This window comes from Barbatula barbatula, assembly GCF_947034865.1.
Source record: "Barbatula barbatula genome assembly, chromosome: 24".
In the NCBI taxonomy this organism is placed as follows: Eukaryota; Metazoa; Chordata; class Actinopteri; order Cypriniformes; family Nemacheilidae; genus Barbatula; species Barbatula barbatula.
In genome coordinates, this window is record NC_136787.1 from 18,399,089 (window position 1) to 18,426,019 (window position 26,931).

The following is a 26,931-nucleotide window of genomic DNA, read 5'->3' on the forward strand; positions in this document are numbered from 1 at the left end:
AAAAGAAATGAATAAAATTCAGAAAAAAACATTAATTCCCGAAATGTTAACCACTTGTAATAATTTGTCACTGTACATACAGCTTATAGAACTGACAGCATTCAAGGTTTTATTTAGACATCTGTGTGTAAAATAATTAAAATTGAATAGGTTTGGATAGTTTGACATCAAAATAAAAATAGGTCACAGCTCAAAAACAAACATGTCACAGCTCTTCGATGACCAAGTAGACAATTTACACATCTATTATGAGAAAAACCACCAGCAGTCATAAAATGATTCTCAAACATTTCTGGAATGAAAGATCAGTGTCTTTCTCAAACACACACCTATATTTATCTGCCTGAACTGAAGCAACAGACCTCACGGCGAAAAGTATACAGGAACATGCTATTTAAATTCCAGTTGAGAAATAAGAGACAGAATCTGCTGTATATGTGCTCTGTGCACTACACGCTCAAATATCTGGCCTCTGACTCCAGCTCGTCCACAAGAGGGAAGCTGAAAGACATTAGCAGAGATATTCGTCACCTCTGAATACGTTTTCTATTCTTAAACACCCGACTGGCAGGCATCAATTATTTACAGAGGCACCGAGAGAGAGCACAAGGGTGCAAGAGGTTAAAACGCAGCATCAAAGATTCTTCACTGCTTCGCTACACGCTGGCCCAGTCCAGACTGTGTGTCTTACAAACCCTGCCAGTACACAGCAGTGATTTCACATCAATATCAGCCTTGATGTTACAGGACTGCATTAGCACACAGAGCTCCAGGGGTTTCTGAGTAGTGTGTGTCTGCTTTTCTTCACAGGTTGGTCCTAAATCACACCTGCCCTGTCATCAGCCTCTAATCAACTGCTAATTGAAGGAGAGCCGTGGCCTGGACCTGACCCCTCCACATGGACCACATTACACGTGTGTGTCATTTAACACGAGAAAAACGGGAAGATGTATTTGAAAGTTCTTTTTGCTTTTGTAAGATGTTGCTGTTGGGTATTGCTGTATAGTTTTACAGAATGGTGTTGCTGGAATAATATACTGCTGTTATAATAGGCTGCTGTGCAGTTATAAGATGTTGCAGTACAGTGTTTACGGTGTTGCTATGCAGTTATAAGATATTGTTGCGTAGTTATAAGATGTTGCTCTGCTGTTATTAGATGTTGCAGTGCGGTTTAAAGATGTTGCAGTGCGGTTTTAAGATGTTGCAGTGCAGTTTAAAGGTGTTGCTGTGAAGTCATAAGATGTTACAGTGCAGTTATTAGATGTTGCAGTGTGGTCATAAGATGTTGCTGTGCAGTTGCTATGGTGTTGCTGTGCGGTCATAAGATGTTGCAGTGTGGTCATAAGATGTTGCTGTGCAGTTGCTATGGTGTTGCTGTGCGGTCATAAGATGTTGCAGTGTGGTCATAAGATGTTGCAGTGTGGTCATAAGATGTTGCAGTGCGGTCATAAGATGTTGCAGTGCGGTCATAAGATGTTGCTGTGCAGTTGCTATGGTGTTGCTGTGCAGTCATAAGATGTTGCAGTGTGGTCATAAGATGTTGCAGTGCAGTCATAAGATGTTGCAGTGTAGTCATAAGATGTTGCTGTGCAGTTGCTAAGGTGTTGCTGTGCAGTCATAAGATGCTGCTGTGCTGTTTTAAGATGTTGCTGTGCAGTTGCTAAGGTGTTGCTGTGCAGTCATAAGATGCTGCTGTGCTGTTTTAAGATGTTGCTGTGCAGTTGCTAAGGTGTTGCTGTGCTGTTTTAAGATGTTGCTGTGCAGTTGCTAAGGTATTGCTGTGCAATTATAAGATGTTGCAGTGCAGTTTTAAGTTGTTGCTGTGCAGTTATAAGTTGTTGCTGTGCAGTTATAAGTTGTTGCTGTGCAGTTATAAGATGTTGCAGTGTAGTCATAATATGTTGCAGTGTAGTCATAAGATGTTGCAGTGTTGTCATAAGATGGTTCTGTGCAGTCATAAGATGTTGTAGTGGAGTCATGTTGCTGAGTAGTTGCTAAGGTGTTGCTGTGCAGTCATAAGATGCTGCTGTGCTGTTTTAAGATGTTGCTGTGCAGTTGCTAAGGTGTTGCTGTGCAGTCATAAGATGCTGCTGTGCTGTTTTAAGATGTTGCTGTGCAGTTGCTGTGCAGCTGCTAAGGTGTTGCTGTGCAGTTCTAAGATGCTGCTGTGCTGTTTTAAGATGTTGCTGTGCAGTTGCTATGGTGTTGCTGTGCTGTTTTAAGATGTTGCTGTGCAGCTGCTAAGGTATTGCTGTGCAATTATAAGATATTGCAGTGCAGTTATAAGATGTTGCTGTGCAGTTTTAAGATGTTGCTGTGCAATTATAAGATATTGCAGTGCAGTTATAAGATGTTGCTGTGCAGTTTTAAGATGTTGCTGTGCAATTATAAGATATTGCAGTGCAGTTATAAGTTGTTGCTGTGCAGTTATAAGTTTTTGCTGTGTAGTTTTAAGATGTTGCAGTGCAGTTGCTAATGTAACAATGATTTCCAACAATAATTCGGGTGAGGCTGTGCATTACACTGAATTTACCAGTAATTTACCACTGTGCCTAGCAACTACCCCTCTAAAAATCACAGCAATGTAATTTGCAGATTACTGCAACAAACACTGGCATAGTTTTAACAAAAACAGTAACAGTTAGTTTCAAAGCTAGTTATAGCTTCAAATCTTTGGGTGAAGCTGTTGTATTTCACACAAGTGGCTCACCACATTAACATTTATTCATTATTATGGGGTAAGCGCCAGCAAACTACAAACAAACAAAAAGCTTCTCATCAACTGTTTGTGCTCCGTGGCCCTGAGCTTGAGGGAGGAGGGGAGGTTTATCAGCTCAACAATTAGATGTGGACCAGAACCATGACCTGGTAATACTGCCTCGCCAAGCATGATAACTATCTCAGTCACACACACATGCATACAAACCCACACTGTACACACACACCACGTGTGCACAAACACACGCACTGCTTCTTGAACATTTACATCTATGAAGCTGGCTTTCATCCAGTGTAGCTTACAGTTACCATCCAGCTATATTCAGCAATACATTAGTACGTGCATTCTCGGCTAATCCAACCCCTGCAAGTGCCTGAGCTACAGATTTTTTTCTCTTGTGTTAAACCAATGATAGTCTTCTAAGACTCATCAAGCTATCAGACACCAGTGCCTCCCACTAGCCTGCCAGACCTTGACCCAAAAAACAGACTCGCAAATGTAGGAAACTCATGAAGCAGCGGTCTTTCTCTCTCTATCTGACTGACGAGAGATCAGACAGGGGCATGAAAGGGTTTAGTGTGTCGTCCCTGCATGCAAGGACCAATTCCTCAACCTCCAGAGTGCAAGAAATAATAAACATAAGAGAATAAAAAGACCCTTTCTGGAGAAAAAGCACTTGAGAAAAGGACAAGCACGACAAAAACATGCCCTCATGCCAACAAGTCCCCACTGATTCTGAGCTCTCCAGTGGGTGAAGAGACACACATAACAAAACACATTCATAACGTAACCTTGTGATATGTTTCGTAACACAGCACATGTGCCGTCAGGGCACACACATGCGCTGGCCTTCACACCCTTGAGTCTTCAACCACTGTTTATTCAGTATTGTGAACTAAAGTGGGCAGTTGCCCCCCTCATAGATGATTGTAGTGTGGATAACGCGGTCCGAGGGGGCCGGAGCTGGGGTCCGCCCCGTCTGCATGCCGTCACGCTGGGGGAGATCTTCACGCCACACTGCCACGCTTTGATGCTGGTTCTCTGGGATGTAATTTGAGTTTGGGCCTGTTATCACAATCACATCAAGAAAAGTCAACCACACCTTCTTCTCAGAACACCAGGCTTCTTGATTTCCCATAAAATAAAAAAGCAGAAATGAAAAGTGTATGACCTTGAATAAAATATAAGTGTTGGCGGCCCGTCTCTGAGTAAGCAGACACACCGCGCAGCCACCGTTCGACCTTCTTCACCTCAGAAAACTAAAACAACACGCTTAAGGCAATTAGTGTTTCATCTCCACTGTTGAATGTTTTTGTTGAAGTCACTCACAACAGAAGTTAGTTTGTTGGTGGACCATATGCCTTAACCCAGATTTCTCAAATGCTTTACTTAGATTTTAATCGGAAAAGTATTCAATTGCTTCCATATGATGTCAAATTACAATGTCATTATAGAAGTTCCCACAGAGTCTATTAGCATTTGCAGAGGTGTTTTCCATAGAGAAACAAAACAGCAAATACTATAATCAAAGCTTTGAATATGAACTGACGTTATTTTGCATCATGCTGCTTGTATGTGCACAAACAAGTCAAATCAAATTAAATCAAATATTTGAAGGACGTTATTGTGTTTTAGCATCAATACGTATTGTTAAACAGCACCAGCTGAAATCAGATCAGTAAAGCTGTACACAAGCCTGCTGGGAGACTAGTTAAAACCAGTTAAAACCATCAAAGCCCTCCAGGCTGGTTTAAGATGTGTTTTTATGACGTTCATTTTAAAACAAATTAAATGGAATGGGGCGTAAAGAATGGTGATAGCGGTGTGAATGGTGATAGAACAGTAAAATGGTGCGTAAAGAAATTAAAGAGAAAGAAATGTTAAAAAATGAGTCTAGAAACACAATGGGGATAGAGAAAGCTCAATCAAACATTCAAATTCTTTTATCATTTAATCAACTTCGTGTAGTTAAAAACCTGCATGACTTTCTCTCTTTTGCAAGAACACAAAATAAGATATTTTAAAGAATGTTGATAACCAAACAACACTTGCCTCCTTTAATTAAACTACCAAAAAATGGCTAATTTCTCTTTTCTTTTGTGTTCTGCAATGGAAAGAGTCATCACAGGTTTTGACAATTTATATTTTGTAGTAAACAATCCCTTTAAAGTGTCCCGCTCTACAAACAAACATCTAAACCATCAGCGTTTCTAATCCACACTCAAATGACTTCAAAAATGACTAGACTGCAAGTCTGAAAAGGGAAGAGAGACAGAAAGGGAGAAGCAGATAGTATAGAAGGTCAGCAAGTGTGAAGCCAGAGTGAATATTCCAGCACAAATCTTTCAATTGGATTTCTCCTGCTGGATCACTTCACGAAAATGAAACGCGCTCTCACAAGCTGTGATATGAAAGCCGAGCCGAGCAGTGACCCGTCAGATCACAGTATATATCTGCTCACTTTACAGCATTCTGCCTGCGTCCGCAACACATGCGCTTGGGCTTCAGGTGAGCTGCAGATGCACACAGCATCTCTGATGACTTCCTAAACTCACAGGGCTCACAAAACACCCTGCCTGCATCAACATCTCAAGAGATCTTCATTTGCTAGTCCAAAACATGACAGTTAAGATCATCATGTATCATGAAGCAAGCCAATATCAAAGCCTCTTCTTAACAGTAAAAAATGTGAACTCAAGAGCCCAGGTCTCAAAGAACAAAATCAAAGTACGCTCATCTCCACGATGACCTGATAACATTCATGTAAGAACACAAACACATCCAGCTGCAGGATCAGTGCTGTGGAGTTTACAAAGCCCTCTTCACCTCCCATTCATATGGCACAGATGAAGCGCCACATCTGGGGAGTTCACGCTGGCTTTAAAGTTTGTCGAAGCCCAGACATCTTCAAAGGCAGAACACACAATCTAAAAACAACACGGGCTCTGCTTGTGCTGCCCGCGTGAAGACGCCAGCTCACGCGTATCCAAACAATCCATTCTGACGGGAATAAATGATGTCTCCTCCGAGTCTCTAAGTTCGGGTTCACTGGAAGTCTGGCGCAACAAAGCGTCTACATCACCCAAAGCCTAATTGTTTTTCAATTAAAGAAGAGCTTCCCCAGAGCGGCTCGGCTTTAGCGCGTGCCGCATTTAATGCAGGCTGGATTTGCCACGCGGTTGATGAAAACCGCTGTCTCGGGATAACGTTTTAACGTGATTTCGCTGCACTTGAAATGCTTTCAAGAGAGCATCCGCGTCTGAGTTTATACTGCAGCCAAACACAGGAGGAAATATCGCAATAAAGCGTAAACAATAGAGAGTAAAGCATGCGCAGCTGTCAAATCAGGAGGAAACGTGAGGTGCTCGAGCGAGCTGCAGGATGGAATGACATGATTTGGGGAAATAAATCCTGAAGGAGTGAAGGAGCGACAGGGGAGATGCTTTCCAACGCAATGAGAAGGAAATGGACATTCTGGGCTACAACAGACAGGTGCAGATTCTCATGGTTTGCATCAGGCACACTGTAAAGAAGTGAGTTTGGGTAAAATTGATTCAATTGTGAATAAATGAAAAGATCGTGTGCCATGAAATAACACAAAGACTCTTAAATAGACATCGACCTTCTTTGAGCTCGCTGACTGCACACAACAAACATAAAACACATAAATTCATGAATGAGTGATTCTTATGATCTGCACAAACATTAAAATAATGATGTGCGTTTTAAAAGCTATAAAGTAGTGCCATCACTCGAACTACTTTGCGATTATTGGTGATATGAGGACTATACACAGGTACACACACACCTCCACAAATATTTTCAACATGTGCGATTTCAGCTGGCTGACAGCTTTGTGAAAGATAAGCTGGATTCTATCTGTGCGCGTCCAGATTTATGGTCCTCAGGAAAGCAGTGTATCACCCTCAACAGCGTTTCTCTTCCATCAGGAGAGAGTCAAGCGTGAACGCCGGCATAAGTCCTCTCTCTCTCTCTCTCTCTCTCTTATTTTCTGTTCTGTTGTTGCACAGAAAGCAAGAATGATGATGAGCAATATGAGGTGCTGTAAATTTAAAAGATGAACAGCCTCTACTCAACAGTCATGACTAAAAGGGATTTCAGGATGTCAGCCACACAATTCTGAGATCTAAAATAATCTATTACGTGTCACTGTGACCTCCGAGATTAACGTTACAAAATAAACGTTTGCTATATATTACTCACGATTTTACTATAGTGATGTCAAAAACACTTCTCCCGTCCCAGTACCTTTTTGATCCCCATCACAAGTCAGGAACAGAAGTCTTTTTAATGTGAAGTAAAGACGACGTCATTAATGAGTCGGATCGATTCCGGGGTGAAACATTTCATTACGGCCTCATCTTAACTGAGCCCAGATTTGAACCACCTGGAGAAATTAAACTCAATGAATTATTTAACCAATGCACACGCGGGGCGGCGGTGGGCAGAGCTAAGCCGTTAGCATGTTTCAAGCCACGTGGCGCTTATCTAAACGCTGATAGAAACCCGTAATGGCAAAAAATGAATGAGCAGAATTGATTCGGCTCCACACATAAGTAGGAATACTCAAGAAAGGGGAGCGGAGATAAGATTACGAAACCCGTTCAATAAGAAACGAACAAGCGGCAGATAAGAACGCTTCCTTGTGTTTCTCTCTACGCTTAGACGAGCGGGAAAAATGAGTCGTGTGCCAGTGCACGCGCTGCTGTATGTACGGGAGCGTCTGATAACAGTTAACAGCGGGTGATTATTGTGTAACTTCACAGATAGAGGAAACACACAATCATTTCATTCTTTCTAGGTCAGAACAGAAGGCGAGGGATCGCGGAGATATACAGTTGCCATGACACTCACTTCAGCACTGGCCCCGTTCAAAAACAGAATGAACACTTCTGGAAGGTCTTACAAAAACATGAAGTATTTGTTTGAGATGTATAAGATACCAAACAATCAAAAGTGATATAGCTATATGAGGGATGCACAATGTATATACAGTATATATATATATTTATGCAATATAGTGTATACGGGCAGATGAGAATAAACCATGTTTCCTGGTGTGACAGCAAAACACTACGTTACTTTATAATATCAACCACAAAACATGAGAGAGATAAACTTCAATGTTAGTTTTTATCTAATTTGTCACATGTACTGTACGTCACACCATAGGACACATGTGCAGTTTATTTCTCAACTATCCTTATACACTTTGTATGTGTGTATATATATATATATATATATACTGTATGTGTGGTGAAATGAAACAACTTGCAGGATGCAGAAGACCGTTGAAAGTCAGACTGAATGAAAGAACGCTCAGCTGGTGTTATAAAGCTCATTTCTGCATTCATCAATGACCTGCTGCTACCACATGTTACAGAAGATGAGCTCTGTGCCCCTGAACCGTAGCTAAAAAAGTACATACATTTTTCCAGAATTTGAATTATTTAAAAACACTGCAATGTTTACAGACTCATATACTAGATGTTATTCATATATCGCAAATACTAAAGGTTTCAGTTTTGAATCAACCCTCTCCTGCAGCTCACACTCGCATTCCTCCTGTACATTCAAAGAACAGACTTTGTTCACTTTTCACCCCAGAAAAGGACATGTACAGTGCACGGAGAGAAATTAATTCCCGGGGTGTCATGGCAACAGACAATACTGTGGCTAGATTTCACAAGTCGATGGCAACCGCGTGTCCAAACCTGCAGCCAAAAATCTGAATATGCTGCTTTAAATAGTTGAACACAACCATGTGAGGATTAATGCATTTTTTTCTTTTCTATGAAATACCACAAGGCCGAAAATCACACCACAGACGACATTCCTAACTCAAAAATGTCAAATAAGTATACACGTAGTCTGCTCTGAAAAAAGCCAGAGAGAGAGAGAGAGAGAGAGAGAGAGAGAGCCGCTCTCACATTCTCGCCTCTTTCCTGGTCCAGGATGAAAAGCTATTTTGTTGGTTGATTGGAGAATGATGCTGCTACTTAGAGAGCAGCTCCATCAGTCTGACAGAACGAGGAAAAAGCCGGAGAGACGGGTTCCTCCCCAGGGTGCAGTTGCCGTGATGGGTGAGCTGTCAAATGCCCCATTGTCCAAATTACCCAGCAAGCATGGTGTCACCGCCAGGGACTAATTTACAGCGGCACACCACCATCTCTCTCGGAGTACGAGAGGCGGGTTTAGCGCTTAAAGAGACGGTCTTTACAGCTTCACCTGAGTTCAGGAGACGTGCTTTAACTGACGGACAGAAGCACTTCAAACACAAAACAATGCAGTTAGTGCAGTAAATGTAAATAATGCAGTAACGACAAACTGTTTCTCACCTAACACTACCTCTTATAAACACACAGTGTGTCCATAATCAAACATCTGAAAAATGTATTTAATCCGTAAAGATCCATTTTGTGTGTTTTTATATCAGGCGTCTGATCTGAAGAGTAAATAAAGACAACCTAGCAAAAAAGATTGTGTGCCTCACAGATTGCTCTTTTATATATCAGGAGATTTTTAAGTTTGAACTAAACTTTCTTTAAACTGATTTGGGAGGAATTAAAACAATCAAATCATATGTTTAGTGCTGTACCATAAGAGAAATAATGTAATTATTGGAAAGGGTTCAAAATCCATTTGAATTTGGAGAAACTAAATAATAAAATGTGACTTGTTATTGCACATGACTAATTCATACTTCGTAGTTCAAGATCCCATTTACTGTTGTTTACTCAAGACAAGTTAGCAAAGGTATTTCAAAAAAGAACGGTGAATAACAAACATCAAATCATTTGCCGAGAAATGTCTTATGTTGGTCAATCTGAGCACAAGCACAAAACAACATAAATATTAAGGAGATCTCATTTGTGATTGTTATTTCCTGCAGGAAATGTCACAGTCATGCCCGCTGACCGGCACGCAGCGAAGGCGTTTTAAAAAGCAGACGGGGGTCAAGACTGGCGCGGGGTCACAGTCTGTCTGATCTGGGAATTTAATGATGGTGCCAATCAAAGCCCAGGTCCTCCCGTCACTGGCGTTACTGTGGGCAGGGATGATCAGGAGGGACCGCCGCCCGCTGTGGGCAGAAACGAGTGAATCACAGGAGCCGTCTCGTGACCTCGGTGACCTCACGCTGTGCCCATCAGAGTCACCGATGATAATTGGCTGGAGCAGAATGCAGTCACACTCTGACCTCTGCTGTCTCAAGGTCATTACAGAAACAGCCCAGAACACAATCCAGCAGCTCATTACTATGGCTGAGGAAGAGCGACTGCAGAAAGCTCACAGATGGGTTCAACTGGATTATTAGTGTTGACTACAATGTGCAGTTGTGCATCTCAAACCTTGAGCCAGACTTTTCAACTGATTCAATAACTGCAATCGTGAAAAACCAACCACGCAAAACTTTTCTACAACCACATTTCTCTGCTTTGCACGGCCACATGTCTTCACAGGGCGAGAAATGAGAAAATCATTTCCTAGACACGTTCTCTGCCGAATAAACACAACCGCTGTGATATTCCTCCCTAATTAAGTTTCGCATATTTTTTGCTTTTCTCCCAACAGTCAGCAATGCTCGTGTCTGCTCCACTGGAAATTCAACATCACCCTTTAGATAAGTGTTCATATTTCCAAATGAACTAACAGACTAATTAATCTATTTATATTCAGTTCTGATCGCTGGGCAGAGCCGCTCGATGTCCTTAAAGCCGGCCGTCCTCTATCTGCCTTAATATTCCGCACCACGACGCCGGGGGGGCAAAAGTTAAAACCCAATCTGCAAATCAAAAGTGGCCAAATATCAGAGAAAATTAACGATGCCCAATTCACACACAACATCAATACTCACATAAAAGTCAACAGAACATGGCTGCTTATCTCCTCACACATGAAGGATCGAGGGTAAAAAGGGCAAGTTCAAACACACACACACACACTCACACGGAGTCTGTTCTGTCTCACACACACACACCGTTCTTCCCACAAAGCCTGCTGATAATGATAAAGATCAACCCAAGCCAAAGAATCAAGGGAACCACAGGTTTACCAAAACTTTGTCAAGATAAGCATGTAGTCTAAGCAAGGGTTCAGCCTATCAGAAAAATTCAAGGTTGAGAGAGTCTAGGAATATTTTTCCAAAGACATATTCTACTATATAAATAATACATGTTTCCCTTCATCCAGCTTTTTGCATTCAGGAAATGTTCTGATTATAACTTAATATAAGAAATGAAGAGGATTTCTCATCTGTAATTAAAAACCTTAATAAGACAACATGCCGATTTCCCGCTGATAACAGAATTATTAAAAACCAAACAAACTCATAATTCACATTTAAATAACATCCCTGTAAGAAGCACTGGATGAATTCAACTCACATTTATCTGTAATCAGTCTGGTCATTATTTTACTCCTATAAATGTTTCAAATAGGATGTAAATTTTGGCCGATAACGATAACCGATGAGTATTTAACATTGTAAGCCGATAACCAATATATAAGCCGATATACAGTATCTAGATATTAATATAACATTCCCTAAGACTGAAACAAAAGGCAAAAGTGGACAACTGCTTTCATATGAGAACATTGACTGCTGAAAACAAGGTAACCGTTAGTTCTCTTTTTCCTCCTGAAAATCATGTAGCACTTTACACTACTTAGAGATTATTCAACCTCTAAACTTTTCTGGTTTATTTTTTATTCAACAAACAAATTATAGATGTTCTTCCCGAGCAACCCAGAAAAATGTTCTGAAAAGTCAGAAGTCTAACACAAGTCTAAGCATTCAGATGCTGATTTATACAATATGCTCAATATATTGTTCCTATAATCTACACATTTATAAATACGTTATCTACATACATCAACAATGTTTTTCTAAAAGCAGTAAGTGAATGATCACGACAGAAAGACAGAACTGTACTGTAAATGAACTGTGAGCAGCGTACAGCTGAAGACGTTTAATCAGAGGAAATCATTTATGACTTATCGGCTATAATATATTTTATTATCCGATAATTATTGGTCAATTATTTATCGTGCATCCATAGATTCAAACCTTGGTAACTAACGTTTACCAGTGTTAAACCCTGACACACACACACACACACACACACACACACACACACACACACACAGTGAGTTCTCTTGAGCTGAAGGGCATTCAGGACTTGAGACTTCTATTGTCTCTAGAGCCCAAAACTTTGCTACTGTCTGTCACACAATCCATCGCTGCTCTCTCTCTCTCTCTCTCTCTCTCTCAATGCTCCATCCATACAGTCATCCTCTGGTACTCCTCTCTCTCTCTCTCTCTGTCACTCACTCAACTCTTGAGGAAGTGAAGCATGAATAATCTTCGTCTCATCCCACACACCTGTAAAACACACATATACTGTACAACCACTGGCCCAAAAACACATAAACGCTGCCCGAACTCCCCAGAGAAACTCCAAGCTCGCAACATGCAAACACCGGCTTCACTTTCGCTTGCATTTTCGAAGTATATATAATTATTTTGCTTATATTAGAATCGCTTATATTATATAGCATATATTAAAATCTTTACCATAACATTCCAGATTCAATCATTCTTAAGAAATGACCTTTGGCTCAGATGCTTCTCCTTAAAAGAAAAGACACAAAAGGAAGTAAACATACAGTACAGCCATCAGTTTTTGTTAACTACAGGTCAGAGGCTTTCGTTGAACCCACACGTTTCTCTTCAAAGAAACACTCAGATATCTTTGGCAAGAGACTTTTCAATCTGCTCTCCAATGAGTCTCTAACGCTCTCTGGAAAGAAACGGTTGAGATCTTTCTCTGTTGATCTTTATTAGCACGTGCAGTTCTAACAGCACATCAGACGTGTCGGTGACACGCTGTAGGTGTTGAAGCAGCAGCCCTGGAAGCAGATGAGAGGAGATTTTGATGTGTGTTTTAATGCGACGGGACTCGTGTAATGTGGAGTTGCAAATCTACGCCTGCAGCAGTGAAGTGGATCTGCATGTTGAAGAGAGGAAAGGAGAAACACGTGCCAAGGAATGATGATGGTGTTACAGAAGGAGTTTGAAATAACATGACCAGCCCCTTCAGAGTGTTTTAAGGCCCTCGGGCGAGAGGACGCGCTCCTCCCTGACGCGCTGTGACACATGAGAGCCTCACAAACCCACTTAGTCATTATCAGAACCAGGACAATCCGCTTAACCCCAACAACTTGTCTACTTTACAGAAACCTTATTAAAAGTAATTTTGGGGCGAATTAACTTAATTCTTAAATCAAACATCATCAAAAAGAGATTTAACAAATATTCTCAGTTGGTTCTCATTTTTAGAAATAAAGAGTTTGGATAAGAAGTATTTACGATTGAATTATTCGTTATGTGTAGCACATGTATGAGGTAAATGAGGTCAAAAGTATTTGGTAGTAATAAAAACATATATTCTACACTCATCACAAGGAATATAACTTAACCGTTTCGTTCATATTCAAGAATTATTTTAGAAATACTATCTATATTTACCTTGAAACATTTACCTACTTATCTAAAGCGACTCAAAGATTAAGAAAACAATGACAACGACCAATCGTTGAAACTATGAAAACCGCTCCGTCTCAACACTCAAGTCACAAGATGAGGAGGAATTGCGAAACTACTCCGCCTGACACACTCTTTGGGAAACTTATTGTCCAAATAAAACACAAAAATCATAAAATAAACTTTATGATATTCACAATGTTGCTTCATTTCTCCAGCAGTGAAATCATCAGATATACTGTATAGTGAACCGGAGCCCAACTGGAAAAGAAACAAAGAAAAAAGAAAAGGCCACAGGAGAGCAAAGCAACATGGGTGATAATGGAGGTGTTACACATGACACACATGAAAGAGTGTTGAGGTGCAGAGGAAAACCACATTAAACACACACACAGTCGATGGAGCAGCAGGACTGTGAGTTCAGCCGAACTGAAGTAGGTCAACCAGTGATAATAGAAGGGCAATGAGGAGCATGTGAACCCACCCCCCATCCCATCTTACAGCCATTATAGAATAGACAGAGAGACAGGCAACCCCCTACAGAGACACGGACCCTCGCAGACGACCATCACCAGCCAAAACACCAGCACAAGCAGTCACAACACACACACACACACGTCCTCTACCTGCTCATTTGCATTTACCGCGACAGAATAAACAAAAACAGTGAGTCATCTGTGGACATGAACCAGAAGAATCAGACGTTCCCATGATCATCACACCGTGGCTGGAAAACAGGTGGAAAATAACTGGAGTTAGTTTCAGGCGCACTGTTGAAATGTTGCTTATAAGCTCAAGTCAAAAGATCTCACTGGAGTCTCAATGTTATTCTGGGGGACAGACGGTGCAAAGAGAGACGCAAACGTTGCTTGGAGTAAACGGTACAAGCACAAGTACCAGCGATGCTCGACTTGGAAAACAGCACTAAAAAAATATTTCTGAGGGTTGGGGACTCGCCTCTGCAGGGCGGAGGGGTTTCATAAAGGTTAAGATGGTGGGCTGGTGATATATGAGGTGTCTGATAACACTCGAGATGCCGAAACCATCTGACCCATCAGAAGCTCTGAAACACACCAGTGACCAGCCAAAAAATAAGCAGCCGACCCGCTGCATGACCTCTCCCTCTTTCTCCATCTCTGTTTTTAAACGTAAAAGGTGATTCTGTCCATCTTCCTCATGCATAAGTCATTAGAAAAACAAAAAAGAGCCCTGTGAAGATGTTTCTGCCCTCTGCCTCACATTTCAAAGCTGACCTGAGCCCTTTCGCTCGATTCCACCCTGAACTACACACAGATGCTAACACAATGACCCTTCCCTTATTCAGTTTAAAGGGACCTCACGCAACACTTCATTTATCATTCGGTGCTCCACGCCAGTTCACTTTCAGTGTTAATGCAACTTTGTTTTGTTAAGTTTACTTCTAGAGTTTAACAAACCGTTCCTTTATGTAAATAAGCAATAGTGTTGACTGTAATGCTGATGTATAGTTCCTCTGCATGAGAAAATGAGATTTGAGAAAGCATTTTAACATCTTCGCAATTACGCACAGCAGTTTCAGAATTGTAAAATCACACCAAAATCTGTTTTAGATTTACAAAGGGCACTTTCCTGTGAAGCGAGATTCCTGCGGGGCTGCACGATGCGTGTAAAAAAAACAAGCTCTTACTCACGTGACGCATGCCGTCGTGTCTCTGATTTGCCGGATAAATGTTTGCAGTAATGGCAGTTTCAGGGCGGAAAACAGCTTGGGGTTTCTCCACCTCATTCCATGTCTAAACACCCTCTTCTTCCAAGCACAAATTGCTCATTGGGCCAATTTGGGCTGCATTGCAAACACGTCTCCCGAGTTTCCGCTGCCAATCACGCAGGCAATTGTGGCTTTCCAGCGTTTTCTGCACTTAGCTTCAGGCCAGCGAGGGGAAAACGTTCGGCAGCAGAAGTCCTGAGCAAGGGATTTCAGCCACCATTTCATTAAGGGCTGAGTGTAAGAGGAACAACCGTTCTCATTACGCTGACGGACGGCTTTAACAGGCACCGAGACGCCCTGAATATGTAGGAGATGGTTAGGTGTGAGCTTGATTGATCGAGAAAGAGTTATCAGAAAGTACTGCGCGACAGAAAAGAGTTTAAAATGTTATGTCTACTGTTACAGTCATCGTAAGCGAAAACAACGGTGCTTATTTTCTGATTGTGTAGACTGTAAGCCGCTGTTCTGTGCATCGCCAACATCATCTGACTCCCTCTGAAGGCATCACTTGTCCGTCTAAATAATCTCAAACATTTGACTCCAGGTGTAATCTGCGGCGCTTAAAGTGGCCATAACATAATAAATAACTGTATATCTCATGTTAATCCTGAATACTTACAGAATAGAATCGCACCCTTCAAATAAAGTCTTTAGTTTGATCACATTTATAAACGACCAGGAGAATTATCCAATAGGGGACTAAGAAAGTTGTTACGTAACGATTTTTCATGTTAAAAATTTTTTTTCCAAACCTGTACGAACACTGGGGGGTGTATCGAGCACAGATATACTACGTCATACGTCCAACTCGTTTTATGACAGGTTGACCATGTTAAGCATGAGAAGACAGCACGTTTAACATCGTAAAGAAGTCAGAATGCATGACACACCGATGCACCACCCCTTTAAAGCGCATGATCTCTCATGTCAAAGCTTCTGTTTAAACAAGACGGTTTACATTGAGTCATTTAGCAGACGCTTTTATCCAAAGCGACTTACAAAGAGTTCAGGGAGCAATAAGCGATATGTCATAAAAGAGCGATAGTACAATAGATGCTAATATAAAGTTACTAGTTTCAACAAAAGCTAGACCGCTACCTGTCGAGAGAAGAGGGTAAGTGTACAGTTTTTTTTTTCATTTTGTTTCATTGGTTTAGACAATGTAAAGGATCTGATCTGATAAAGAGAACATGCATTTCCCACTCACTTTTATTTTGTATTATTTGTAATGAGGCTGTGTGGACCTTCTTACTGTGTATGATTGAATTTTGTCATCCATCTTTAAAAACTACAAAGTATGCACATCATTTTTCAAATACTCCCCTGACCTCATTCACGTATAAGCAGACAGACACAAAAAGGCTCTTCTGAAAGTGACAGACAGGGCGTTCTGCGTTTGGGACACTGGGGCGTCAATTATTGCTCCCTGTGCTACACAGAAACAGCTTCACGTGGCCGAGCCAGAGCAGGAGCCAGGCAGCTGGGCATCACCCACTAATGCCCCCGAATCCCCGCGGCCGCCAGTCGAGACAGCTGTGATTAATGTGCTAACTGCTCCAGTGAACAACACAGCTACTGAAAGCAGCTAACATTATCATAACATTTCACCTCTAATCCTAATCAATAGCAAGAAGATTTATGAGATGTGTCTCACAAAACCGGTTGCCCGGCCCCTCAAATTGTGCCAGCTATTTTGTTCCCCTCGCTTCGGGCCAGATGAGAACTTTAGATGTTAAAGAGCGGTGAAACTGCATTTGTGATTTATTGAGAAACTTTTCATTTTCACAGTAACACCTCGTTTTAAGATGGGTAAGAATGTAAAGTGATATGTTCTTTGTGGAAAAAGCATTTGTGGGCGGATTGTATTTCACACAAAGGAGCATTTCCAGGACAGGGATTAGGTTAAATCAGGACTAGGCCTTACAAAACATGCCTTACAAAGAAATATCACTTGCATAGATTTTGAAACAAAACAATGGCTAAATCTTTATGGGTCTTTTTGCACCAATTACTATATTGTGTCATCATTTCTATACATCTTCACATTACTAATGTCCTTCCTATACACTGTACATCCATTGAATCTGCCAGGAAGCGTACAGATGGGCGGCGACAAACAACGGCCAATTCCACTCAGCGGACTCCACATCAAGCGCTACAAATCCCAGCGCTGTAAAAATGCAATTTTGCACAAATGCGTCTCCGGACGGCCTTTGAAATTTCTAGGTTCTGCTGCGTCTAATCAAGAAAGCAGCGCTGCAGGGCACATCACCAAACCACCGGCCCGCTCTCTAGGGCCGAACACGCAGAGCTCCTATCAGAGATCACAGAGGAGATGGAGGGCATTCGAGGCTATGGAGGGAGTTTGTTAAAGCGTTATAAAATCCTTTAAAAATGTCCAAGCATCAAATTTATTCCTGAGCCGCGGTGTTTCCGCAGGACAGCGTGGAGCCACTGAATAACCTGACGCCAACCTTCAGGCAACATCTCACACGGAGCTTAAGTGACAGCGTTCCATTAAGACACATTTAAAACTGATTTGCTTTACAGAAAGAGAGAGAAAGCAGGCGCCAATTTCACAATGCGGTTTATAAGGGCCCCAAATGAGGGCTTATAGTCAAATACGCCACGAAAGGATGAGATAAATGTTATCAAGTGAATCTCGGTAATTCGAACATCCATTGTAGATCTTTGTGCATGTGCTTTAAGAGCACAGATATGGGTACACAAACCACTCAGAGATTCACTTTTAAACATTCAAAAATATTTGGTTTATTCTACTTCTGGAGTTATTTTGATCACTTTCTTCTACAGTTAAATATTCTTTTAATACATTTTTATTCTCTATTTCCAGTTGTGTTCAGTTCTTGCACTCCGAAAAATACATACACGTACTGTAAAATGGAAATATATGTTTTCCCCAGCTCTTTTAAATTTGGAATAGTGCATTATTTCATATGCCATCGATTGGATTTGAAGAGAAAACTACGGTTATGAATCAACAGAATGAATTGAAAAGAAAACAATGTTGATAATGACATTGTGGATTCTGTTCATTCCACATATTCTTCACTACAGAAGCTCATCAAACACATCTGCTCCCCAGACAAACAAAAAACAACACAAGATGGTAAAAGCAAGAGCCATTTGTCTCCTTTGAAGTACATGTTTGCTTTTATTACTGCAGATGCAGGTGAGATTACTGTAAATAAATCACACATTCATAAGCATCTTACGGAACATATTCTTTTTATCACATACAGACGCTTTAAGACCCAGGGGGTCTGGGGGAAGCTGCACCTCTTCAAACATCATTAAAGTGTTCCTCAAAGAATGCACTACTCGGGTCATGTGGTATAGAGATAGGGCTGAGGGCAAAGGTTAAACTCATTACAGGCTGGGTGCTACGGCAACGCCCCGGGCTCCTTCTCTCCCTCTCTGCTCTATTTTTGATGAGTACAGGGACCCGGAGAGCTGGAGCTACGGTTTTAATATTTCATACAGCCATGCAATAACACCGACAACATCTTCCCCTCCTCGCATTGCCCAACGGCAAGGGGCAGCGCCTGCACTCGGCTCTCACAGGCAGCATGGAGAGCAGGTGTAATTTGCACATGCTAATTGAACTCCGCCACGGGTCAGCAAGCTTTCCTGTTTCCCCAAACCACTGCACACATGCGGGCCTTCAGCTCGACTGTCTGCCTCTGAATATGAGGTACGGTCCTCCTTCAAACACACGTGCAGGGCCACTGGCACCAGGACAATGAGCATCTGTGAACTGGGCCATCGTACACGGGCCGGTCCAGATGTATGAGGAATCATCCTCGCAGAGTCTCTCCTCTGATAATTCAAGGTTGGACTGAGGAGTTTGGAAAGAATTCAGTTTCAGGCCAGATCGCTCAGCAGCGATCCAGAATGCAGAAATTTGCCGGATCTGAAAATCTCATTTTTCTCATCGTCTTTGGTTAATGAAATATTTTGTGTCGCGGCTATTCATTATCACGGTTCAGCAAAACTGTCAATGAATGATGCAAAACCATTAGTGGGACACATCAATTATGCGGCAGGGTGCAATTTCGGTGGCAAAAAAAAGAGTAACCAAAAGAACCACACAAATAAAAGTCGCTGGGCTTTCATAGGCCAGGCCTGTACAGTGCGACAAAAAGATACGAATAAATCAGCCAGTGTAGCACCAAGATTTTTTTATTTTCTATGTTGTTTTAAGGGTTAATGAGTAATCGGGTTAAATAATCGGGATCTCAATATTGGCCAACATAATCGTGATTATGGTTTTTGTCATAATCGAGCAGAACAACTACACGTTTGACGCTCAGGGATTTGTCTGCATCTGAACTTCATCTCCAGAGTTGCTATGAGAGGTTATTTCAAGAGCATTTGACTTTTTGAGTACAGCTATCGTCAAACACACAATAGCGTCTTCCTGACGATAAAAGTCCCGACAACCTGAACACTATGATGAAAATACACTGTAATGTAGTATTTCTAATAGAAAATTGTAGTACCCCTGTAGTACTATAGTAAGGCTAGGAAACACTAGAATTTAGGAATTACTATGTTAGATACTATAGCATACTACAGTTTATATCATTTATGTGTACAATATACCACTATTGTACGGTAAACAAAATGAAAAACACAGAACGTAGAAAAATGTCAACAAATTTAAAAAATAACATGGCCGCAATTTATCCATCTGTATGTAACATTGTAAATGTAATTCGTCAGTTACTTGCATCTTAATGTGTTTTCATATTTTATATAATATATTTCTATGATGACAACAGATGTTTTATAATTATTTTACAACTGTTTGGCCTGTTCTACAAATCTGTAAACCTCTGTAGCACCACTGCTCTGTGCAAAAAAAGTTAACGTTCAGCCCTGTAGGCATAAAAATAATGTATAAATAAAGTGTATACAATTATTTTTATAATGCATAAAAAGCATAATTTATTTATATTATTCTTACCTTATTTATTTATAATGGCTTAACACCACAGGGTATATACAGAAATCATAGAGCTAAATGTAATACTTTTTGAGACCTTTCTTAAGACTCTTTCCATACATTTAAAACCTTATCCCCACTTCAAGTTTTAATAGCACATTGGCAACACTTTAACTTGCATTTACTATAGACTGACTGTAAGATGGGGTGTGACGAGACGAGACTGAGTTCACAAAAACGAGACAAGATTTTTTAAAAATTTTAAAGAAATCCTCAATGATGAAATACAGAGGGGGAAAAGTATTTTATTCACCTTAAAAACACATTATGGACATTATAACATCATCATTATAACATCATCTTGTACTTTATGAAACAAATTCAACTTCTATTTTAATTGATTATATTATATAGTAATACTATGGTAAATGTTTTGTCACAGACTCAGCTGACATGCAGTAATGGCATGTAAGTGTATAGATTAACCCAATGCCAGGTTTGTTAGAAAGAGAAACACGGCTACGCTTATCACAGAGCAGTACTCCTCTCGGTTATTCCCAGAGACGGCCCTCAGCCATGGTTCAAACTCTTTATCCTCCAACCATTTGCATAAAAACTCCCATTTCCCCATTAGTCAACAATGTTGTTTAACAACCGGGTGTAAATAAACCTCCCACTATTCGCCTACGCAATGATTAAATTCAGACAAACGTTAGCATATGACCTCTCCGGACAAATAAAAAAAGATGCTACAAAATGCATTACCTTGGAAAATGGCATTTAAGACATTAAAAAAAAATGAAGCATTAATATTGATCAACGTTTACTAGTTTTTAAGACCCCGTGGACACCCTGCACCAGTTAAGCACTATAGATTTGAATTGGTATAATATTATATATACTATTATGATAAGTAAAAATTACGTATTGTTTTATTTTTGAACACTGATGCAGAAACTTCATCCTTAGAGAAAACCACAAAGAAAGCCATTTTTTTATCTAATTTGTGCCTTAATATAGATCTGTGACTTCTGACATAATTCTCATTGAAGATTTCATTAGATAATTCAGTTAAGAATCATTACCATTCAATCAGAACAATAAAAAGCAACGAATGCAGATGAAGAGTTTCCAGGCTGAAGCTAATGCAGGTGAAGAGGTCGGACAAGTGTCGTCTTTAGTTTACAAAACACTATGAGACACGAAACGCTCGCATGTATCATTCACATCTTAAGGTCTTCATTTAAATTTGAGACGTTATATAGAAAACCAAGATCTGAAACACAAGTCCACAAAAGTGGCAGGTCTGGGTGAAATACAGGTCAAAGGCAAATGTAAAACATAAGCGAGGCTTGCGAAGTCATATATCAGTGCACATGTTGTGGCACTGTGTTCACTGCGGCTTTAATGAGGGTCAGACGTCACTGCATGTATTTGTTTTCATTTGTGAGATTTATACGTCTTAATTTGGCAGGCTAACATGCAGCAGACGTTTCCTAATTGTTGAAAGGAAACGTGTGTTTTTTTTCCGTGAGAGGAGAAACCTGCACGTACGGGTCAGCTCTCAGCACACGCCAGATAAACAATTTTATGGCTGGCATTTTAGACGGAGAGATAAGGAACGCCAGTCAAATACTGGAGAGCTGCACAAGTGCGGCATTTAAACACTTTCTCTGGCCTCTTTCTTCCAGCTAATCTTTGTGTCAAGACTCCTCTAATGCCTCATGTACATTCGTCCATGTACTGTCCAAAACAGAAAATATATTTGAATCACTGATCAAGCAAACAGGGCATAAAAAAGGATTTGATCTATATCCACATTCTAGAAAATGACAAGCTGCTCTTTTACAGAGATCTGCCGGCGTCAAAGTGACCGCACACGGTTTGTATCGTCACTGATTGATTATTTCACCCAACAGTTTGTGTGTTTCAGTTAAACAACAGCTTATTATCCTCCATTATAGACACGAGCAGAGAGAGACAACAACAATAATTCTACTTTAGAGAGGAAACTAAAACACAAAGAATATTGTTTTCATCGGTCGATTAATACTTTTATTCCTGCTAACTCTTAATTTGTGATTTGAACAAACCCATGAGTAAAATACACATTTCCTAAATCAATGCTTCAAAACCATTTTGCTTTGGGCCACATTCACATGAGCTGAGTGACATTAGAGAAAAAACCTTGCTTTGAAAAACAGAGCAACTAATCATATATTGATTAAACATTATGAAGAATTGTTTCTCAGGACTAACATGCACCAATGGATCCTTCACAATAAGCACCAGGAATGCGTAAAAATCTCATTTGATTTTATTAAGTTAGCTCTAAATAAATGTTGGCATCTCATGGTATTATAAAGAACATTCTTGCATGTGTATATTGGGTTTGTAATGTATATACGTATCATGTTTATCTTCAGTGTAAAAATTGAATCGCAACATTATACAGCCACTGTGCAGAAGAACTCAAATGTGCAGAAGATGCTGGAAACCAAAGAACGTGTAGGACCTTGCAGGATTTTTCTGAGGAACCGTGGACAGCTTCACTGCTAAGGACAAACAACAGGGACTCATGCACAACCATGCAAACCATTATTAAAGGATTTTTTTATAATTTGTGTAAATTCAGATATATAAGTATTATGTCTGTGAAAAATGAAAAAATACTAACTAAATTGAATGTTGAAAAAAGGAAAGGCTACAAAATAGTACTAAAAGCCCCCACAAGTCCATCCATGTTTTCCCACCAGCATCGGTGAGGGTTAACCAGCACAGTTAAGATTTAAAGGGCTGGTAAGTGGCTCCATTAATCAGGATGAATGGTCAGACTGTAGAGAAGGTGAAGGGGGTGGAGTCGTGAACCCAGGAGACCTGAACGTGGGGGGGAGGTTCTGTATGACCGATGCCGTCCAACTACACCAGCTATTGAAGTCGGTTTCTTGCTGAGCATTACAAGTAGGGAAACAGGAAATGAAACTGTAACAAAGATCCATAAAAGGAAGGAGGCGGGAACCAGCGAACGTAAAAAGACTTTTAATAAAATAAACAAACAGCTCCCATACGGTCGACTGCCGGCCATACAAACATAATAAAACCACAAGATACATACAAGTCGTCCTTTTATGCTCCCGATATCCTCCATGATACGAGACCGGCGCGCGTACATCTGACCTTAAATCCCAGCTCTCGTCCAGCCTACCTCACTACACAAACATTTTATTTTAGTTCTACTGTCTGCTTCTGAAAAGAGAACCAAAAATCTAATCCAATCCAGTGTTTTGGACTGACGCTTTTTGGCAGGTTATCAATTTGTTGACAAGCACAACCAATTTTGAATCAGCCTCACCTTCTGTTTCCAGCATCGGTGAGCCGCTGGTGGCTCAACTAATGAAAGCCACGTGTCGCCCGACTGCCCCGGCCAGGTTTGCAGTCAGTCGAGCCTGCAGCTACCACCACAACAGGCCTCATCTCAAAATCTTCAGCCCTTGCCCGGCCCGCTTCTCTCATTAGCACCTCTTTACACCCGTCTACAGCTGCCCGACCTGACCCTCAAACCTTCAAGCCCACTCTGTCTGGCACCCACCTCTTCACCCTGCTGGTCCAGACCCACCATGTGGCTACTAGTGTGGCTTCCTTTGAACTGACAAGCACAAAGTCTCCAGCGAGATGAGCCATCACCGTGAAGGAAGACAGCCCCTCACACCCGGGGTCACTCATTAAACCGGCCCCTGCGATGACCCTCTCTGCGCTTCTGGATCCCACCAGCTGTTTCCGCAAACTGCAGTGTTTTTACGAGCTCCGCCTATTAATCTCTGGGCGTGATGGCGCTTCAGACAACCGGACGGTTTTATCTGCTAATTAACGGCTTTAGTTTCATTTCCAGCCCCAGCAGCGCATTTTACCAACAGAGCTTTCAGCACTTCTGCCAATTAATAAGAGACGTCTCAATTCATTGGTTTAATAAATGCGTTAATTCTGCAAGCAGGAGGCAGAAACAGCGACATCGTCCGAGATATGATTAAATATTTTTTGCAGTCTGGCTGAGGCTTCACTAAACTCAGCACTCAGAATTCATTGGAAAGCTTAATCTCGGTTTAAAAAGCGAGTGTGAAAGCACGCGTGTGTCCGCGGCGAGATTCCAGAAGATTTTTCTATTACTGACTCTGGCCCTGCAAACGCTGGGCTGCTAATGAACCTGAACGCCTCTATTATTAAGTTACCACAGAAAATCCTTGAGGCAAATGTTCTGATGGTCTGCAAAGGAAAACATCTTTACAAGATAATGGCCCTTCCTCTAATTACGGTATGTGTGATCGCTTCTCTTTGAAGACTGTTGGGACGCTACTGGATCCTCTCTCCAAGAACTCTCAATCCTTTTCTATTTTCAGCCTGTCAAATCTCTGCCATTCTTCATAAAGAAATGAGGAGTTGAGAGGAATTAAAAAGGAACTTGAAGAGGAGAAAATGGCGTGAAGGATCTTTACTTTATCGCTCGTTGAGAGTTCAGTGTACAAATTCTCACCTCAACTTATTAGGAAAATAAAATCAAGTTAAAGTTTATCGTTTGTTTATTTTATTTTTTGATGACAATAATAATAATAATATGTTGCCGTTGGGCAGAGAGACGGATACAAAGCAACAACATAAACAAGCATTACTGCGCTGTGGTCCCTGCAGATTATTCGATAAAGAAATAATTAGTAAATTATTTAGCTAGCAAGTTAATAGTATTTTTTTAGAAGAACCGTTACTTGGCTAAACTTAAAAAGTTACACGCCCTATTCAACAAATTGTTTATATAAAAATGTATATATAATAAAATAAAATCGTGCATCCGACGTCTATCAGAAACAATATTTTTTATTCTAACCATCGATTTCTTTTTAGACAACACTCTCTGACTGATCCACACCTTCATTAGGCTTGGGTTTTCTGGGAATGAAAGGTCATCTTGTCAAAAGTCTGTGATTGCTCACAAATCCTCTGTTCTTGACAGATCTCCACCCCCAAATACGCTTTAATCTACCTCCTAAACAACTCCATCTGAAACAGAGAAAGAAAGAGGAAAGAGAGAGAGGGAGGAAGAGCGAGCGAGCGAGGGGGGTTGTACTGAGGAGAGTCTTGCAGTAACCCTGCACCCGCAGACCACCCTAAAGACACACACTCATTCTTCTGCCCTCTTCCTGGTAATGGCTTTTTAAAGGGGGCACTGAAAGCTTTTCTCGTCCTCTTGTCAGGTTTGTTTAAATAAGTTAATTAGTACACGTCTGCGGGTCTTGGCCTGTCAAGCCACTTCCCCTCGGTCTTCACAGTTTCCTTCCAGGACTGACAGAGACGCAGCTCCGGAGGAGGAGGAACTGTCGTTTTGAGTTTACTCTGGAGATAAGACGACACAATTTATAGAAATACAAACTATCGGAAAGAAGTTTACGATGTCCTTGGAGACCGATCCTTATATTATCAAAAATGCTATTCATAAAGAGATTAGATTAAAAGGACAAATTTGCTTTAGTCTCCTAATTCACAGTTTCTTCTGATAAAAAGACTCTTGTAATCTCATACTGGATTTGCTACGATCCCATTTAATCACCCTTGTGCCAAACCTGTATGACTTTTAGGTACACAAGATAAGATATTTAGAAGAACGTTGGTAACCAAACAACATTGACCCCCACTGACTTCCATTGTATGAACACAAAACATATAAAATGGGGTATGAATATAGCAAGAAACCAATCATTTCCAACAAATACAGAATCCTAGGAAATAGAGCCTGTAACACTGTATAACACAGAGAATGTCTATTTTATAATCCACATCTTATAAAGCTACATGCAAAATATAAATTAAGCTGGTTTGAAATGGATATTGATTTAATACTGGTGCTGATGTAATCTGACAGGTTTGTTGTAAGATCAAGGTGCAGACGATGCCCCGCGGCGACTATAAAAAGTTGAAGAAGAAGGGATGAATACATTCCAGGATCTGTCATAACCTCCCATTTACATTCAGCGGGCCACCTCAACCATCCAGACTCAGATTCCCATCACTTCCACTAGAAGGTGGAAAAAAAAATAAAGGTGCTTCAATGGTTCTTCACAACAATGCCATAAAACAGGTTTCAATTAAAGTGTCAAGAGGTCCAGTCTTTATATTTGATATTGGTTTTATTGAAAATAAAAAAATATATAATCAATTTGTATAAACTGTATATAAGATAAGATATTTTATTGGGCCATTTATATTAAATTCTGATAGCCACAGTATGTATGTATTGAAGGCTCTGTGGTTTTAGGGGAATGCCCTCATAATAGAAGTCTGATGATTCATATTTGTAAATAAAAAAACTACTGACAACATGCAAACAGCAAATGTAATGTGACAAATCAAATGCTCTCATCATAAACAGAAAAAAGTTACGTTCTAAATTAGCCGTTCCGTGCCATTCATACCAGAACTACATCCATCTTTAAATACTTTCCCAATTAAATCGTTGTTTCTTTACAGAATGTGACCCTGCTTGTGAAAACCCATCAAAAGTCCTTCATTAAAGCGTCCTACAGAAAATTCTGTGAAAATATAACAGCAATATCTTCAATATTGACTGAATAATACCATGTTAAAGATTGAAATCTTCAATCTTGTGAAATGAATGCTTGAAATGAATGTTTTATTATCTAAAAATGAATTCGATTATGAGACTTTAGCTTGGGTTTTCACAGGGTCACAAATGTTAACATGCTAATCAATAATGCTAATGCTTCATGTAGATAAAAACTTTGTTTAATAAAATATCACAAATCTGGTTAAAGGTTGGAGAAATATAGCAAACAGACTGACGAATACAAAGGCTTTAATATTCGCTGCATTTAGTTTCCTGTTGTGTGTCCATTTACCTGCTCTGCGTGTCTGCACTAGTGTTGTTA

The 26,931-nt window shown here is 40.5% G+C and overlaps 1 protein-coding gene across 1 annotated transcript in view; it reads right to left on the bottom strand.

The window, feature by feature from the left end:
• The window catches only part of unc5cb (unc-5 netrin receptor Cb), a 104,064-nt gene that overhangs the window by 46,420 nt on the left and 30,713 nt on the right, over positions 1-26,931 (bottom strand). The window lies entirely within an intron of this gene.